The sequence below is a fragment of the Crinia signifera genome, chromosome 6 (assembly GCF_055691185.1).
Source record: "Crinia signifera chromosome 6, ASM5569118v1, whole genome shotgun sequence".
Lineage (NCBI taxonomy): Eukaryota > Metazoa > Chordata > Amphibia > Anura > Myobatrachidae > Crinia > Crinia signifera.
The window spans coordinates 54,901,834-54,922,872 of NC_139222.1; positions in this window are offsets into that span (position 1 = coordinate 54,901,834).

Here is a 21,039-nt window from a genome sequence, read left to right on the forward strand (position 1 = left end):
CATGCATTTAAAGTGTCACCGCCTCTATAGACGCGGTGACAGAGGGGAGATGGCTGCTGTCCCCCCCCATCGGCGATCGCTGCGATTGGCTGTTCAAATGTGAACAACCAATTGCAGCGTTTTCTGTGTACCGGCGAATAACGGCGCTCGTTGACACAGGGATCGGTGGTGATTGGTGCTGTTAAGTACAGCACCAATCACCACCGGGTGTAAAGGGGTCACTGGTGGTCACCCCACCTCACCCCACCTGCCCCCAAGGCTGTGATTGGTCCGTCCGACCGACGGACCAATCACAGCCACTGCACCTCAGTAAAAGTAACGGAGACCGCCCTGCCGCCGCCATTCCGGTCAGGAACAGCGTGCAGAGCGGTCTCCGTGCCCATCTGTCCCCCTATCTGACCTATCTGACCTCGATCAGCGTTGGTGGTGTGGTGGCATCCGTGCTGCCTGCTGCCTGCTTCTGCTGCTGCAGCATCATAGTAAAATATAATTTTGTCTCTCCTGCCCCCTGTGGCTGATTGCAGTGCAGACGGGCTTAACCCTCTGCACTGCTTTTTTTCCTGCCCCCCATTTGTGCTGATCAGTATTAACTGTCCCCCTATCTGACCTATCTGACCTCGATCAGCGTTGGTGGTGTGGTGGCATCCGTGCTGCCTGCTTCCTGCTTCTGCTGCAGCATCATAGTAAAATATAATTCTGTCTCTCCTGCCCCCTGTGGCTGATTGCAGTGCAGACGGGCTTAACCCTCTGCACTGCTTTTTTTCCTGCCCCCCATTTGTGCTGATCAGTATTAACTGCCCCCCTATGTGACCTATCTGACCTCGATCAGCGTTGGTGGTGTGGTGGCATCCGTGCTGCCTGCTGCCTGCTTCTGCTGCTGCAGCATCATAGTAAAATATAATTTTGTCTCTCCTGCCCCCTGTGGCTGATTGCAGTGTAGACGGGCTTAACCCTCTGCACTGCTTTTTTTCCTGCCCCCCATTTGTGCTGATCAGTATTAACTGTCCCCCTATCTGACCTCGATCAGCGTTGGTGGTGTGGTGGCATCCGTGCTGCCTGCTGCCTGCTTCTGCTGCTGCAGCAACATAGTAAAATATAATTCTGTCTCTCCTGCCCCCTGTGGCTGATTGCAGTGCAGACGGGCTTAACCCTCTGCACTGCTTTTTTTCCTGCCCCCCATTTGTGCTGATCAGTATTAACTGATCAGCAACTTTTTTGGGGTGCAGGTTTTTTTTTTTATACATACCCCGCCTGCTGCCCCTCACTGCTAATCAGTGTTGCATCACTGATCAGCAGTTTTTTTTTTTTTTTTTTTTTTTTTTAGGGTGCTGTGGGGTCTTTTTTTAATTTTTTTTACACCCACGGTGATTTTGTGGGTGTCCTGTGGCCGCTGAGCGCTGATCAGTGACGTACATCACTGATCAGCATTTTTGGCACAGGGTTGATCTAATTTTTTTTTTGGATCAAATTCCTGTTGCCTTTGACTGATCAGCAGTTTTTTAAAAAAAAAATTTTTTTTGAGGGTGCTGTGGGGTCTTTTTTTTAAATTTGTTTACACCCACGGTGATTTTGTGGGTGTCCTGTGGCCGCTGAGCGCTGATCAGTGACGGACGTTACTGACCAACATCTGTGCTCAATTTTTGGCGCAGGAGCTTTTTTTTTTTTCTTTTAACCCCTTCAAGGTTGTACCAAAAGCTGCCTTGAAGCTGCTGCCCCTTAAGTGCACTTACACGTGTTAAAGCACTACATACACACTACATACCCCCCGTGTTGAAATAAAGTTTGTACCCCCCCTACACTATACACGTGTTGAAACACTACAATTACACAAACACAAAAATAATAAAAATGTCCCAATCATCCCAAAGACTGTTTTCAGCGGAGGAGGCATATGCCCTTATTGCCTCTGACACAGCCAGTGATGTAAGCGATGAATTTGCATTCGTCTTAAGCTCCTCTTCCTCCTCTAGTGATGAGGGACCCCCTCAAAGACGCCCCCGTAGAGCAGCTGAGACCCCCCCCCAAAATGATTGATCCCGTATGGACCCCACCACCAGACAATTTTGAGCCCCAGGTTCCTGAGTTTTTGGCCAACCCAGGAATCCAATTTGATACTACAGGCCTCAAAGAAATTGACTTTTTAAAAGTATTTTTCTCTGATGATTTTATAAATTTAATGGTGGACCAAAGTAATTTATATGCCCAGCAGTTTATTGCTCAAAACCCCACGTCATCATTTGCTAGGTGGACCCCTGTAGATGCAGTAGAGATGATGACGTTTTGGGGTCTGGTGTTACATATGGGCATAGTTAAAAAGCCAGAAATTAGACAATATTGGAGTACAGATGTTCTGTACAGCACCCCACTTCATCGTATGGCCATGACCCGGACTCGTTTTGAGACGATCCTTAAATTTTTGCATTACAACGATAATGCACAGTGCCCACCCAGAGATGATCCCACCTTTGACCGGCTATTCAAAGTCAGGCCGGTCATTGATCATTTCAGCGCCAAATTTGCTGAGATGTACATCCCCGAAAAATTCATTTGTGTAGACGAGTCACTTATACATTTTAAAGGAAGGGTTAAATTCCGCCAGTACCTTCCCAATAAGAGGGCAAGGTATGGCATAAAAATGTATAAGCTGTGCGAAAGTACCTCAGGGTACACCCACAGGTTTAGGGTATATGAAGGGAAGGACACAAGAATTGAACCGCCAGAATGCCCCCCCTCCCTCGTAGGTGTTAGTGGAAAGATTGTCTGGGATTTAGTGCACCCCTTCCTGGATAAGGGTTATCACCTCTATGTGGATAACTTTTACACCAGCATCCCCCTGTTTAAGGCCCTTGGTTCAAGAGGTACAGCAGCTTGCGGTACTGTGCGCAAGAACCAAAGAGGCCTCCCAAAAACGCACGTTGCCCAATTACTGAGAAAGGGTGAAAGCAGGGCACAATCCACCGAAAATATGTTGTTGGTCAAATATAAGGACAAGAGGGATGTCCTTATACTGACAACAATTCACGGAGACAGTACCACCTCCGTCCCTGTACGAGGTACCAGTACCCACACCTCAAAACCTATTTGTATCCTAGATTACAATAAGTACATGGGCGGAGTGGATCTTTCAGATCAGGTACTGAAGCCGTACAGTGCCCTGCGGAAAACAAAAATATGGTATAAGAAGCTGGCCGTGTATATCATCCAGATGGCACTGTATAATGCTTACGTACTATTCCGTTCTACCAGCCAGACGGGGACATTTATGCACTTTCAAGAGGAAGTCATAAAGAGCCTAACATTTGGGAATCAGCAGGCAGAGGGCCCCAGTACTTCTAGTACTGGCCCCCGTATTGTATCAGGGCAGCATTTTCCTAACGAAATCCCCTCCACTGGAAAAAAGGGCAGGACACAAAAAAGGTGCAAAGTTTGCTATAAAAAGGGAATAAGAAAGCAAACTATTTTCCACTGTGAAACTTGCCCCGACAAACCCGGCCTATGTATGAAGGAGTGTTTTAAAATATACCACACATCTATGGATTATTAGGTTCATCATTTCACCGTGCTTCGGGGGTCTTGCTAATGCGACATAGCACCCACTATTCATTCCACCAGAATCTGTGCTGCAAAATCCAAATATCACTCCTTCCCTTCTGAGTCCTGCCATGCACCCAAATGGTATTTTTTGGTCACATATGAGGCATTGCCGTACTCGGGAGAAATTGCGGCACAGATTTTGGGGTGCTTTGTCTCCTTCATTCCTTGTGAAAATGAAAAATTTTGAGCCAGAACTGCATTTTTGTGTAAAAAAATGTAATTTTTCATTTTCACAGCCCAGTTGTACCAAAATTGGTGAAACCCCTGGGGGTTTGAAATGTACACTATACCCCTAGATGAATTCCCTGAGGGGTGTAGTTTGCAAAATGGGGTCACTTGTGGGGGGGTTCCACTGTATTGGTGCTTCGGGGGTCTTGCTAATGCGACATAGCACCCACCATTCATTCCACCAGAATCTGTGCTGCAAAATCCAAATATCAATCCTTCCCTTCTGAGTCCTGCCCTGCACCCAAATGGTATTTTTTGGTCACATATGAGGCATTGCCGTACTCGGGAGAAATTGCGGCACAGATTTTGGGGTGCTTTGTCTCCTTCATTCCTTGTGAAACTGAAAAATTTTGAGCCAGAACTGCATTTTTGTGTAAAAAAATGTAATTTTTCATTTTCACAGCCCAGTTGTACCAAAATTGGTGAAACCCCTGGGGGTTTGAAATGTACACTATACCCCTAGATGAATTCCCTGAGGGGTGTAGTTTGCAAAATGGGGTCACTTGTGGGGGGGTTCCACTGTATTGGTGCTTCGGGGGTCTTGCTAATGCGACATAGCACCCACCATTCATTCCACCAGAATCTGTGCTGCAAAATCCAAATATCACTCCTTCCCTTCTGAGTCCTGCCATGCACCCAAATGGTATTTTTTGGTCACATATGAGGCATTGCCGTACTCGGGAGAAATTGCGGCACAGATTTTGGGGTGCTTAGTCTCCTTCATTCCTTGTGAAAATGAAAAATTTTGAGCCAGAACTGCATTTTTGTGTAAAAAAAATGTAATTTTTCATTTTCACAGCCCAGTTGTACCAAAATTGGTGAAACCCCTCGGGGTTTGAAATGTACACTATACCCCTACATGAATTCCCTGAGGGGTGTAGTTTGCAAAATGGGATCACTTGTGGGGGAGGTTCCTAACTTTTAGCATCTTATGGTGCCTAGAAACCTACATGGTGCCTAAAAAAAAATCTCATAAAAAGGAGGCTCCAAAATCAAGTAGGTGCTCCTTCTATTATGAAGCCTGTGGTTTGGTCAACGTGCACACTAGGGCCACATATAGGATATTTATGAAAACAAAAGAATTGGGGGAATCAATTTTTAGTCACATTTCTATAGTAAAATCTACTGTGTTCCTTAGAAAAATGTATTAAAATTGAAAATCTGCTAAAAAAATGAAATTTTGAAATTTCACCTACACTTTGTTTTTATTCCTGTGAAACATTAAAGGGTTAACAAACTTCCAAAATGCTGTTTTGAATACTGTGAGGGGTGCAGTTTTTGAAATGGCATCATGTATGGGGGTGTCTCACATACAAGTCCCTCAAAGTCACATCAGAACTGAACTGGTCCCTAAAAAAATCAGTGTTTGAAATTTTCTTGAAAATATGAGAATTTGCTATTCATATTTTAAGCCTCCTAGTGTCCAAAAAAATTAAAAGGAGGTTGAAATTATGATGGCAACATAAAGTAGACATATGGTCTTTGTTAGTTATTAACTATTTTGAGTGGTATGATTATTTGTCTCACAAGCAGAAAATTTAACATTTTGCAAATTGCAAAATTTTCAATTTTTTTATGACATTTTGGTATTTTTCACAAATAAACACAGACTGTATCGACCAAAATTTACCACTAACTTAAAGTATAATGTGTCACGAGAAAACAATCTCAAAATCACTGGGATAAGTAAAAGCAATAAAAAGTTATCCCCACATAAAGTGATACATGTCAGATTTGAAAAAAAGGGCTCTGACAGGAAGGCAAAAACAGGCTGCGGCGGTAAGGGGTTAAAGACGCACATTTCTGGCCCCCCAAAAATGGGCATTTCAAATAAGAAATGAGTCCAATGAACAAAATTGGGTGAATAAGTATGTATTTCAGGGGTGAGTTAGCAGGTTATTGGGGAAGTAAGTCCTGATATTTTTGGAGGTTGCAGGGGCCACTACACCATTCAAAATAGGCAGGCTTTAGCATATGCAGTTAGGCCCTGTAGGATGATTTTAGCTAAAAATTGCCCCAAACACTCAAACGGGCTTGTATCTGGGAAGGGAAAATATGGGAAACATGACTTAGACACCAAATGATACACTGTATGCCATGTTTCCAAATTTTTATGCACAGTGGTTACAGCATGAAGCGAATGCATGTGAATATACAAAGGTGCATTGCATTAAACAAGTCCAATGAGCGTCCCAAAATGGCCGGCCTGCCTGCTTTCATCCTTCATTTGTTCTAAATTTTTCATTACCCAATGAGCTGAGGTGTAGTCTTAGCCAGTGGTACCATCAGGGAGGTGTGTAAAGCACTTTAGGCTAGACAGCCAATCAGCTGCCAGCTTCCATCTGTCAATCAAATACAGCAGCCAATCAGAAAGCTGCCCATTGATCAGCAGGCCCTTTATGACATCACAGACAGACCCTCAGAACTATCTGTGCATGTCTAATGGCTGGCTGTCAGTTGGGCGGGTGGGTGGCAGAGGGAGGGGATGTCTGTCTCGTTTCTCCTGAAAATTGCGTTTTTTCTGCGTTTACGGGAAAAGTTGAGGTCCGACGCGCAAAAGTGGGGTATCGTAGAAATCACCTTTTAACCCCTTCATGACAGAGCCAGTTTGTGCCTTCATGACAGAGCCCTTTTTTTCAAATCTGACATGTCTCACTTAAGTGGGGATAACTTTTTTTTGCTTTTACTTATCCCAGTGATTTTGAGATTGTTTTCTCGTGACACATTGTACTTCAAGTTAGTGGTAAATTTTCGTCGATACAGTCTGTGTTTTTTTGTGAAAAATACCAAAATATCGTGAAAAAATGGAAAATTTAGCAATTTGCAAAATGTTAAATTTTCTGCTTGTGAGACAAATAATCATACCACTCAAAATAGTTAATAACTAACATAGACCATATGTCTACTTTATGTTGCCATCATTATTTCAACTTCCTTTTAATTTTTTTGGACACTAGGAGGCTTACAATATGAATAGCAAATTCTCAAATTTTCATGAAAATTTCAAACACTGATTTTTTTAGGGACCAGTTCAGTTCTGATGTGACTTTGAGGGACTTGTATGTGAGACACCCCCATAAATGATGCCATTTCAAAAACTGCACCCCTCACAGTATTCAAAACAGCATTTTGGAAGTTTGTTAACCCTTTAGGTGTTTCACAGGAATTAAAACAAAGTGTAGGTGAAATTTCAAAATTTCTTTTTTTTTGCAGAGTTTCAATTTTAATACATTTTTCTAACGAATACAGTAGATTTTACTAGAGAAATGTGACTAAAAATTGATTCCCCCAATTCTTTTGTTTTCAAAAATATCCTATATGTGGCCCTAGTGTGCACGTTGACCAAACCACAGGCTTCATAATAGAAGGAGCACCTACTTGATTTTGGAGCCTCCTTTTTATGAGATTTTTTTTTAGGCACCATGTAGGTTTCTAGGCACCATAAGTGCTAAAAGTTAGGAACCTCCCCCACAAGTCACCCCATTTTGCAATCTACACCCCTCAGGGAATTCATCTAGGGGTATAGTGTACATTTCAAACCCCCAGGGGTTTCACCAATTTTGGTACAACTGGGATGTGAAAATGGAAAATTACATTTTTTTACACAAACATGCAGTTCTGGCTCAAAATTTTTCATTTTCACAAGGAATGAAGGAGACAAAGCACCCCAAAATCTGTGCCCCAATTTCTCCCGAGTACGGCAATGCCTCACATGTGACCAAAAAATACCAGTTGGGTGCATGGCAGGACTCAGAAGGGAAGGAGTGATTTTTGGATTTTGCAGCAAAGATTTTGGTGGAATGAATGGTGGGTGCTATGTTGCATTAGCAAGACTCCCAAAGCACCAATACAGTGGAACCCCCCCACAAGTCACCCCATTTTGCAAACTACACCCCTCAGGGAATTCATCTAGGGGTATAGTGTACATTTCAAACCCCCAGGGGTTTCACCAATTTTGGTACAACTGGGATGTGAAAATGGAAAATTACATTTTTTTACACAAACATGCAGTTCTGGCTCAAAATTTTTCATTTTCACAAGGAATGAAGGAGACAAAGCACCCCAAAATCTGTGCCCCAATTTCTCCCGAGTACGGCAATGCCTCACATGTGACCAAAAAATACCAGTTGGGTGCATGGCAGGACTCAGAAGGGAAGGAGTGATTTTTGGATTTTGCAGCAAAGATTTTGGTGGAATGAATGGTGGGTGCTATGTTGCATTAGCAAGACTCCCAAAGCACCAATACAGTGGAACCCCCCCACAAGTCACCCCATTTTGCAAACTACACCCCTCAGGGAATTCATCTAGGGGTATAGTGTACATTTCAAACCCCCAGGGGTTTCACCAATTTTGGTACAACTGGGATGTGAAAATGGAAAATTACATTTTTTTACACAAACATGCAGTTCTGGCTCAAAATTTTTCATTTTCACAAGGAATGAAGGAGACAAAGCACCCCAAAATCTGTGCCCCAATTTCTCCCGAGTACGGCAATGCCTCACATGTGACCAAAAAATACCAGTTGGGTGCATGGCAGGACTCAGAAGGGAAGGAGTGATTTTTGGATTTTGCAGCAAAGATTTTGGTGGAATGAATGGTGGGTGCTATGTTGCATTAGCAAGACTCCCAAAGCACCAATACAGTGGAACCCCCCCACAAGTCACCCCATTTTGCAAACTACACCCCTCAGGGAATTCATCTAGGGGTATAGTGTACATTTCAAACCCCCAGGGGTTTCACCAATTTTGGTACAACTGGGATGTGAAAATGGAAAATTACATTTTTTTACACAAACATGCAGTTCTGGCTCAAAATTTTTCATTTTCACAAGGAATGAAGGAGACAAAGCACCCCAAAATCTGTGCCCCAATTTCTCCCGAGTACGGCAATGCCTCACATGTGACCAAAAAATACCAGTTGGGTGCATGGCAGGACTCAGAAGGGAAGGAGTGATTTTTGGATTTTGCAGCAAAGATTTTGGTGGAATGAATGGTGGGTGCTATGTTGCATTAGCAAGACTCCCAAAGCACCAATACAGTGGAACCCCCCCACAAGTCACCCCATTTTGCAAACTACACCCCTCAGGGAATTCATCTAGGGGTATAGTGTACATTTCAAACCCCCAGGGGTTTCACCAATTTTGGTACAACTGGGATGTGAAAATGGAAAATTACATTTTTTTTACACAAACATGCAGTTCTGGCTCAAAATTTTTCATTTTCACAAGGAATGAAGGAGACAAAGCACCCCAAAATCTGTGCCCCAATTTCTCCCGAGTACGGCAATGCCTCACATGTGACCAAAAAATACCAGTTGGGTGCATGGCAGGACTCAGAAGGGAAGGAGTGATTTTTGGATTTTGCAGCACAGATTTTGGTGTAATGAATGGTGGGTGCTATGTTGCATTACCAATACAGTGGAACCCCCCCACAAGTGACCCCATTTTGCAAACTACACCCCTCAGGGAATTCATCTAGGGGTATAGTGTACATTTCAAACCCCCAGGGGTTTCATCAATTTTGGTACAACTGGGCAGTGAAAATGAAAAAAATACATTTTTTTTACACAAAAATGTAGTTCTGGCTCAAAATTTTTCATTTTCACAAGGAATGAAGGAGACAAAGCACCCCAAAATCTGTGCCCCAATTTCTCCAGAGTACGGCAATGCCTCACATGTGACCAAAAAATACCAGTTGGGTGCATGGCAGGACTCAGAAGGGAAGGAGTGATTTTTGGTTTTTGCAGCTCAGATTCTGGTGGAATGAATGGTGGGTGCTATGTGGCATTAGCAAGACCCCCGAAGCACGGTGAAATGATGAACCTAATAATCCATAGATGTGTGGTATATTTTGAAACACTCCTTTATACATAGGCCGGGTTTGTCGGGGCAAGTTTCACAGTGGAAAATAGTTTCCTTTCTTATTCCCTTTTTATAGCAAACTTTGCACCTTTTTTGTGTCCTGCCCTTTCTTGCAGTGGAGGGGATTTCGTTGGGAAAATGCTGCCCTGGTACAATACGGGGGCCAGTACTAGAAGTACTGGGGCCCTCTGCCTGCTGATTCCCAAATGTTAGGCTCTTTATGACTTCCTCTTGAAAGTGCATAAATGTCCCCCTCTGGCCGGTAGAACGGAATAGCACGTAAGCGTTATACAGTGCCATCTGGATGATATACACGGCCAGCTTCTTGTACCAGATATTTGTTTTCCGCAGGGCACTGTACGGCTTCAGTACCTGATCTGAAAGATCCACTCCGCCCATGTACTTATTGTAATCTAGGATACAATTTGGTTTTGAGGTGTGGGTACTGGTACCTCGTACAGGGATGGAGGTGGTACTGTCTCCATGAATTGTTGTCAGTATAAGGACATCCCTCTTGTCCTTATATTTGACCAACAACATATTTTCGGTGCATATTCCCCTGCTTTCACCCCTTCTCATTACTTGGGCAATGTGCGTTTTGGGGAGGCCTCTTTGGTTCTTGCGCACAGTACCGCAAGCTGCTGTACCTCTTGAACCAAGGGCCTTAAACAGGGGGATGCTGGTGTAAAAGTTATCCACATAGAGGTGATAACCCTTATCCAGGAAGGGGTGCATTAAATCCCAGACAATTTTTCCACTAACACCTACGAGGGAGGGGGGGCATTCTGGTGGTTCAATTCTTGAATCCTTACCTTCATATACCCTAAACTTGTGGGTGTACCCTGTGGTGCTTTCACACAGCTTATACATTTTTATGCCATACCTTGCCCTCTTACTGGGAAGGTACTGGCGGAATTTAACCCTTCCTTTAAAATGTATAAGGGACTCGTCGATACTAATACATTTATCAGGGATGTATAGCTCTGCAAATTTGGCACTGAAATGATCAATGACCGGCCTGACTTTGAATAGCCTGTCAAAGGTGGGATCATCTCTGGGTGGGCACTGTGCATTATCGGTGTAATGTATAAATTTATGGATTGCCTCAAAACGAGCCCGGGGCATGGCCATACGGTGAAATGGGGTGCTGTACAGAACATCTGTACTCCAATATTGCCTAATTTGTGGCTTTTTTACTATGCCCATATGTAACACCAGACCCCAAAACGTCATCATCTCTACTGCATCTACAGGGGTCCACCTAGCAAATGATGACGTGGGGTTTTGAGCAATAAACTGCTGGGCATATAAATTAGTTTGGTCCACCATTAAATTTATAAAATCATCAGAGAAAAATAATTTGAAAAAGTCAATTTCTCTGAGACCTGTTGAATCAAATTGGATTCCTGGGATGGCCAAAAACTCAGGAACCTGGGGCTCAAAATTGTCTGGTGGTGGGGTCCATACGAGATCAATTATTGGGGGGGGGGTCTCAGCTGCTCTACGGGGGCGTCTTTGAGGGGGTCCCTCATCATCAGAGGAGGAAGAGGAGCTTAAGACAAATCCTTCAAATTCCCCGCTTGCCTCACTGGCTGTGTCAGAGTCAGAGGCAAGCATGGCATATGCCTCCTCCACCGAATACATTCTCCTGGATGACTGGGACGACATTTGGGATGCCATTTATATTTTTGTGTTACTGGTAGTGAAATGTTTCAACGCGTGTATAGTGTAGGGGGGGGTACAAACTTTATTTCAACCCGGGGGGTATGTAGTGTGTAGTGTGTATGTATGTAGTGCAGAAAAAAAAAAATACAAAAAAAAAAAAATTGAAGGGTTCAAAAAAAAAAAAATGGAAGGGGTTAAAAAAAAAAAATGGAAGGGGTTAAAAAAAAATGGAAGGGGTTAAAAAAAAAATGGAAGGGGTTAAAAAAAAAAAAAGGTCCTGCGCCAAAAATTGAGCACAGATGTTGGTCAGTAACGTCCGTCACTGAACAGCGCTCAAAGGCAACAGGAATTTGATCAAAAAAAAAAAAAATAGATCAACCCTGTGCCGAAAAAGCTGATCAGTGATGTACGTCACTGATCAGCGCACAGTGGCCACAGGACACACACAAAATCACAGTGTGTGTAAAAAAAAATGTAAAAAAGACCCCACAGCACTCACAAAAAATAAAAAAAGGTGATCAGTGATGCGACACTGATTACCAGTGAGGGGCAGCAGGTGCACAACCTTTGGTGGTACTGACAGGTATATATATAAAAAAAAAAAACCTCTGTACCCCCAAAAAGTTGCTGATCACCTCAGATATAGTGATCAGCACAAAAGGCGGGGGCAGCAGACACAAAATTTAGCACTCTCTATCACTCTCTGTCACTATCTCTCTCTATCTCTCTATCTCTCACTATCTATCACTCTATGACACTGCAGCAGCAGCACTGACAGGTATATCTATATATAAAAAAAAACCTGCGCCCCCAAAAAGTTGCTGATCAGTTAATTTATACTGATCAGCACAAAAGGGGGGGCAGCAGTCAGTTATATAAAAAATATATAGCACAATCTGTCACTATCTCTCTATCTCTCTCTCTCTATCTCTCTCTATCTCTCTCTATCTATCTATAGCTCTATCACACTGCAGCAGCACAAAATATAGCACTAGGCCTCTCTATCTCTCTCTATCTCTCTCTATCTCTTTCAGTTATATAAAAATATATATAGCACAATCTGTCACTATCTCTCTCTCTATCTCTCTCTCTCTATCTCTCTCTATCTCTCTCTATCTCTCTATCTATAGCTCTATCACACTGCAGCAGCACAAAATATAGCACTAGGCCTCTCTATCTCTCTCTATCTCTCTCTATCTCTCTCTCTCTAACTCTCTCTCTATCTAATAAATCGCAGCAGCACAAGATGTCACAGGATGTCACAAGATGTCACAAGCATAAGCAATATCAATGATCAGGTAAGTATTTTGGATGGGTTCTGGTCAGTATAGGCGGCAGCTGGGCACGGTGACCGCACTGCACGCTATTCCAGACCGGAATGGCGTCTGCAGTGCAGTCACCGTTAGTTTAAACCCCCCTCCATGGCTGTGATTGGTCCGTCGGTCCGACGGACCAATCACGGCCTTTGGGGGCGGGAGGGGTGAGGTGGGGTGACACCAGTGTCACCCTTACACCCCGCGGTGATTGGTGCTGTACTTTACAGCACCAATCACCTCCGATCCCGTGTCACCGGCGAACGTTATTCGCCGGTGACACAGAAAACGCTGTGAATGGCTGTTCACAATGAACAGCCAATCACAGCGATCGCCGACGGGGGGGCGGCATCGCCGCCCCCCCTGGGCATGCACGGACATGTCTGCTGTCAGGGACAGCAGATATCGTCCCTCTGTCACTGCGTCTCTAGACGCAGTGACAGTTTTAAGCCATGACGTATATATACGTCAACGGTCGGGAAGTACTTCCCGGCCATGACGTATATATACGTCAAATGTCGTGAAGGGGTTAAAGACGCACATTTCTGGCCACCCAAAAATCGGCATTTAAAATGAGAAATGAGTCCAATTAACAAAATAGGGTGAATAAGTATGTATTTCAGGGGTGAGTTAGCAGGTTATGGGGAAGTAAGTCCTGATATTTTTGGAGGTTGCAGGGGCCACTACACCATTCAAAATAGTAACGTGTGGTGGCTCCACTAGGAAGCCTATTGCTCTCCTGCACACCAAAATTAAAGATATTTTTTGGAAGAAAGAACCCCAAATTTTCTTGAATAGACTAGAGGGGGTGCTGTTCCCGGCAGTCAGGCATATAGCATATTGAACAAGAAAGGAAAGGGACTGCTCAGGGGGGAACGCACTAAAGAAATAGAGTCATAAAAAATAACTTTTAATACATCATAGTTAATAATCCCACAATTAACTTGAATGGGAATACAGCGAAAAATGAAAGTTTAAAATATTAGACGTACACACACATACACACAATGTGCACAAAAAGACAGGGAATCAGTGCTTTAAAAATGACACTAAAGTCCTGACCAAAAATTATGCTCACAGGATAATAGCCAAGGATGTGGTCTTTTTGATCACGGAAAAAATATATGTATAGCCCTGTTCAGTGACTATTTAATCTCCAATTGACAAATGTAAATTTCTGATTTTAATTCAACCTATTGGTAATAACACTGCCACCTTCTGGTAGATTGATGACAAGGTATGAGTGGTTCAGGGACCTTTCTCACTAAGGACCTCTGATACACTATCCTGTTGCACCATCTAGTGGTGATTTTAAGAATATTATTCAACTTTTGTCTGATGCATAGGATTTTTCATGATCTTTTATTAGCAATCCAGAAAGGCATAGTTATAGCATGGTAATTTAGGTTTAAACATTTTGAGAAAAGAGGAGAAGGAACCATGAAATATGGGAACACAGATTATTGAGGGCTTTCCTGAGATCAAAATCAAAGTGCTCAGATAGATGTAATAAGCTGAAAATCGGAGTTATGATTATCTCCTTGTATTTTTCTTCAGCAAACTGAGCTCATTAACAGGGCATCTGCTACCTACTTCAAACTGGGTGTGTAGAGTTTGACACCCAGGATGGTCTGATAGCGCCCTTAATACACCAACATCATTTTAATAAACATTTATCAGGCTAGTGAGCATATTTGGACAGTCAGTAACCGACACTAGTGTTTCGCTTTGCTTTGTCAAGGCCAACCTGAGTGTCCCAGCTGATCGCTATTTACTGATATTGCCCCACCAATGGCATGTCTGGATTATTGTCATGTGTTTGTATAGGCCAATCGCCTATGCGCATTACTATGTAAACATCTCCCCTCCGTTCTGACGTCTCATTCAGCTCAGCTGTGAGCGTCAGATCATGTGGGTATTGTTTAGGTCACGTGGTCGGCGTCCCGCCCCACGTGACCAGCGTATCGCGTCATATCGTCAGCGCGATCCTAAAGGTCACATGGTCTCCCAGAATTATCTGGCTCCCATGTTGCGCGTCATTGCGCACATGATCATCCTCTGGCCAATCCTGGAATCAGAAGCACTGAACCAGGAAGTCAATATGTACGGAGCCCCAACCCTGTAGCAGGCATGGTACATAATGCAAAGTATATTATTGGTATTTATACACATTTGCATTACAGTACATTGTTGCATCTTAGCTCTATGGCAGCCTAGTGGTCCAGGGTATGGCTAGATGGCTTTAATAAAGTCATCCCTTAGCCAGCCTGAAGTCAGTATATTAACCCAGGAAATCAATACATACGGAGCCCCAGCCCTGTAACAAGCAGAGGATGGTCCGACGATTTGTTCGCTCTCAAAACAGCTCTCATGAGGCAGAGCAAGACCTCCTGGAATAGGAGTACTTTCGATAGTTACCTTAAAAATCATCTTATACCCAGGGGTCTTAGACCTAAAGTTTTTCCTGCCTTTGAATTAGCTAACGGAGACTTGAAAAAAGAATGGGAGATGGTGCTATCTAATTGTTCAAAAGAATTGATAAAGATCCTCATGAAACATGATGATTTAGTATTGTCACAACTGAATCAAGAGATTACCCAATTAGGGGAAAAGCTCAAAAACTTTGAGAGTAATGAGGCCTTTCTGAAAAGATATGATAAATATCGTAAAGAAATTGAGACTTTCGAGCAAGAAATTATTGAAAGAAAACGGAGGAAATTTCAAAGGGATAAGACTGATTATTCCCTGAATCAAGTGTTTAGGTGGAATACCAAACCATGCCAAGTCAGAGGCAACACCAGCACACTGAACTTCAGCAGCTCAGAGATTGAAACATCAGACAAGGACATATCGGATAATCAGTCTTCCCAGTGGGATCACAGGAGGGTTTTTTTAGGTCAAAATCAGGCCAGACAAGATCATGGAGAAAGATCAGGAGGGGGAAGAGGAGGTCGAAGACGAAAAAGAGAGGCCTTAGACTGGAAAGGGGAGCCGAGGGAGAGGAGGAGGTACCAGAATTAGATAAAGCAATAGAAACAACAAGGGAGGAGGAGGTAGATTCCTTACGTATTATCAATCTCACGGATAGAATACTTACCAAAGACCAGGAAACTATCCTGAGTAAGGGTCTCTCCTTTTCCCCTGCATCAGACTTCGACCGTTTTGAAGTCGAAAAGGACCTTCAGCTATTCACACGAAAAATTCTATTAAGAAAATTCTTCTGCAAGAAATCTACCTCAGGGGCTAATGGCGGAACACAAGCCAATGACCCAGTGTCCCTTGATGCAGAAGACCATATAGCTGTACAAATTCTGGAAGACCTCGAAAATGAAATTGAACAAGAGATACCTCTCACCTCAATCCCAAATAACAACAGGATAAAAAAGAAATCCACCTTTTTTCCTGATAGTCAAATATGTCCAGCTGTACAGATCTATCAAGAAATGGTATCCCAAGACCTGGATGACCTTATGAGGAGGAAGAAAGGGTTAAGGGATAATATCAGCAAACAGGAAAGGTTGGCACTGTCTGAGATAGCCAAATGGGATGATGTAATTGTAAAAGCATCAGATAAAGGAGGCAACATAGTCCTTTGGCCCAGACCCATGTATTTGGAAGAACTAGACAACCATGTGAATGATACCACCTGTTACAAACGACTGATTTTTAATCCAAGTAACCTTTTCACCTCTCAGTATAACAAGATCGTACAAACGGCCTACTCTAACAATATTATTTCAAAAAACGACTTCAAATTCCTCAAAATGGAAAAACCTAAGACCCCCACCCTGTATTTACTCCCCAAAATACATAAAAACGACAAGAAACCTCCGGGAAGACCGATTCTGTCAGGTATGGGGAGCCTGACAGAAAAGGCTAGCATCTACGTTGACCAACATCTCAGACAACACGTACTTGCACTACCGTCTTATGTCAAAGATACGACAGACGTGTTAAATAGACTGCAGAACATCTCAGTCAACCCCGGAGTCTGGCTGGTCTCCTGTGATGTAGAGAGCCTGTACACCAGCATCAACCATGAGCTGGGTGTGCAGGCGGCTCGATATTTTCTCAACATGGGAACCCGTTCTGATTTTAATGAATTCATCTTGGAGTTGCTGAACTTCATACTTACCCGCAATTTCTTTGTGTGCCAAGAATCCCACTACCTCCAGGTTAGAGGGACGGCAATGGGGACTGCATGTGCCCCCACCTATGCCAACCTCTACCTGGGGTGGTGGGAGAAGGAAGTGGTTTTTCAAGAGGCTATGGAAAAGTACACTGAAAACATCCTTATGTACTTTAGGTACATAGATGATGTCCTCTTCCTATGGGAGGGTGATCTGGGACACCTGAAGGAATTCCTAGCCATTCTCAACAATAATCAACTAAACCTTAAGTTGACATCAGAGATGAATCAAAGAGAGATCAGCTTCCTAGATCTAAAAATTCGGATCAATGAAGAAGGTGTCATCTCCACTGACCTTTATCGTAAGAAAACCGCTACCAACAGCATCCTCCACTCCGAAAGTTCTCACCTACCCTCGACCATTAGAGCTATCCCGAAAGGGGAACTAATGAGGATCAAACGAAACGTCTCTGACCCAGAAACATTCCAAATGCGAGAAAGAGAACTGCAAGACCGTTTTAGAAGAAGAGGTTATAGTAAGCGATTAATTAAAAAGGCAACCAAACAAGTGGAAACCTTTTCCCGCGAAACCCTTCTAAAACCAAGAAAGAAGAACAATTCAGACTCCATTCGATTCATAGGAACCTTCAATGTGCATTGGAAAGAGATCAATCAGATTCTCCAAAAACATTGGGATGTTTTAAAAGTGGATAAAGATCTCAACACCATTTTACCACCAAAGATACAAACATGTTCGAGGAGATCACGTAACATCAAGGATCACCTGGTCCAGAGCCATCTATCTAAGATATGTGAATCCAGATCTAACAGAAAAGGCTCCAAGAGCTGTGGCCATTGTAAGGCTTGTAAGTATATGATTCCCAAAGAAGATTTTGTGGATAAAAACTCAAAAATCTGGAGCCTTATAACATGTACCACTGTGGGCACCGTATATCATCTAGAGTGCCCATGTGGGAAGATTTACATAGGCAAAACATCAAGGCCCCTTAAGACTCGCATCTTGGAGCATGTAGGCAGCATAAGAAATGCCCGCACGGATTCTCAAAAATTTAAGAACATCACCTCTGTGGCCAGGCATTTCCTACGAATGCACAATGGAGATCCCAACGGTCTCAGAGCATTTGGAATGAGACACATCAAACTGGGTATACGAGGCGGAGACTTAGATAGACAACTCCTACAATTTGAAACCAAAATGATTTTTCTTTTGGACAGTCTTTTCCCGAAGGGACTGAATGAGGCGAATAGTTATACATCTTTTCTTTAATATGAAATCTTCAGCCATACATCTTTTCTTTAGTACGAAACTTTCAGCTATATGTACTGAGACAATATACCCCCACCACCTTCTCCTCCCTTCTTCATGTCTATGTCATGTTTTAAATGTAGAAGAATTTATCTCAGAATTCTAGAATATATGTATGACCATAACATCCAATTAGTTTCGAGGAAATACGGAACATTTAACCACTATAACATTCGCCAAATGTTACGGCACGATTATTCCTCCACATACAACTATAATTGTTAAAATGTTATGGTATCACAATCCCCCCACGAATTAAGCTCCCTACTATAAACATCTATATACTTACCAACCTTTTCGGGGAGTCCTCTGGATGCTAAAATACCTACAGGAGAGGAGAAGAAAGAGAGAAAGTGATAAAATAATTATATAATATGCCACTTAAGATCTATTTTCATGAAGGTATATAAGAATTTATATGATTTCTCTCCCCTTCTCTTTTTCATTTGAAAAAGAAAAAAACAACTGAACTCTTCCCCTACTTCTTGCTCCAGGACAATCCATTGCAAGGGTCCTTTCACTGTATTCAAGTTAGGTCGGTGCTACGGTATGCCAGGTATTGATACCTAGAAATTCCAACTCTATGAACCATATGGATGACCAATTATCGTCCATTTACATCTGGCTTACTCAGGATGACATCAGCACTTTATGCTGATAATGAAGTTACACTGTATATAAAATAATGAACCAATGCAATGACATTATATACACCAATGATCACTTAAGATCATAAAACATAACAAAAATATCCTTACACCAAGACACCCCAACCCCCCTTTTTCCCCCCCTGGCACCTGTTTTATTTAATTGCACATTTTTTCACATGGTTTTGTTTCGAGGTTTGTCACTTAGATTCCTTTCCTTTTCCTCATTATTCTAAATTTTCTATAACACGATAGCACCTGCTATATCACAGTATAACACCTCCAAATCATACACTTATTCCATTATAATTTCAATTTTTAAATATCACATCTTATCATGTCACCATTAATCACCATTTAATATTCACTCATCATCACCACTATTAGGTGATGATCACCAGATCAGAAACATTTGATCTGATCCCTATCACCATTATAATTCTTATTTTCACCACTCATCTGCTCTGTTTATTCAGATTTATAATTAGAATGATGAATGGTTCATAGACTTTATAGCCAATACAGCGCTGCTTTTTGACAGTGCAACAGTATTAAAATCATCCAGGCATACCTTGGAGTATCAGATTATCATACAGTTAATATGCAATAATGTACTCTAATATAAATATGTGTAAATATCAAAAACATATCTTGCATTATATATTATGCTTGTTACAGGGCTGGGGCTCCGTATGTATTGATTTCCTGGGTTAATATACTGACTCCAGGCTGGCTAAGGGATGACTTTATTAAAGCCATCTAGCCATACCCTGGACCACTAGGCTGCCATAGAGCTAAGATGCAACAATGTACTGTAATGCAAATGTGTATAAATACCAATAATATACTTTGCATTATGTACCATGCCTGCTACAGGGTTGGGGCTCCGTACATATTGACTTCCTGGTTCAGTGCTTCTGATTCCAGGATTGGCCAGAGGATGATCATGTGCGCAATGACGCGCAACATGGGAGCCAGATAATTCTGGGAGACCATGTGACCTTTAGGATCGCGCTGACGATATGACGCGATACGCTGGTCACGTGGGGCGGGACGCCGACCACGTGACCTAAACAATGCCCACATGATCTGACGCTCACAGCTGAGCTGAATGAGACGTCAGAACGGAGGGGAGATGTTTACATAGTAATGCGCATAGGCGATTGGCCTATACAAACACATGACAATAATCCAGACATGCCATTGGTGGGGCAATATCAGTAAATAGCGATCAGCTGGGACACTCAGGTTGGCCTTGACAAAGCAAAGCGAAACACTAGTGTCGGTTACTGACTGTCCAAATATGCTCACTAGCCTGATAAATGTTTATTAAAATGATGTTGGTGTATTAAGGGCGCTATCAGACCATCCTGGGTGTCAAACTCTACACACCCAGTTTGAAGTAGGTAGCAGATGCCCTGTTAATGAGCTCAGTTTGCTGAAGAAAAATACAAGGAGATAATCATAACTCCGATTTTCAGCTTATTACATCTATCTGAGCACTTTGATTTTGATCTCAGGAAAGCCCTCAATAATCTGTGTTCCCATATTTCATGGTTCCTTCTCCTCTTTTCTCAAAATGTTTAAACCTAAATTACCATGCTATCATAGGCGAATCTAGGGGGTGGTCCGGGGGTGCACAGGACCACCCATTAGCCCATTTTGTAGCTGAGGGATGGAGCTTTCCAACGAGCCCAGCCCCGTGTCTCTAGCCCCCTGGGAACCGGAGATACTGCCAGGCGAAGCTGGAACGTTTACCCTATAGGATTTATTTATTTATTTTATTTATTAACAGTTTCTTATATAGCGCAGCATATTCCGTTGCGCTTTACAATAGCAGACAGTGAAACAAAACAGGGTATTTACAGACAGTCAAAATGTAGGAGGGCCCTGTTTGCAAGCTTACAATCTATAGATGGACTGTCCTGGACTAAGAGGTTATGCTCTGTCTAGGTATCGTGTGGACTTATCTGCTATCACTGCTGTGTGGAATAAGTGATAGTTTCGTTATTTGGACTGTGATGCTACAAGGACTTTGCTACCCGGATGTTTTTATGCTACCATTTGAATCTTTTTCCTGTCTTCATCTACATGTGTGTGCTGTGATAAAAATAAACCATATTTTGGTTTCATCTGCTCGGTGTCTGAGTGATTGAAGAACTCGTATCCTCACATTTGGAGATTTTAATTGCCACTAAGCTTTGTCGTCATGTTTCAGTTATTTCGTTGACCGGAGCGGGGCGCCGGTAAGTCGCCCTCTCCCGCCTTAAGGGAGC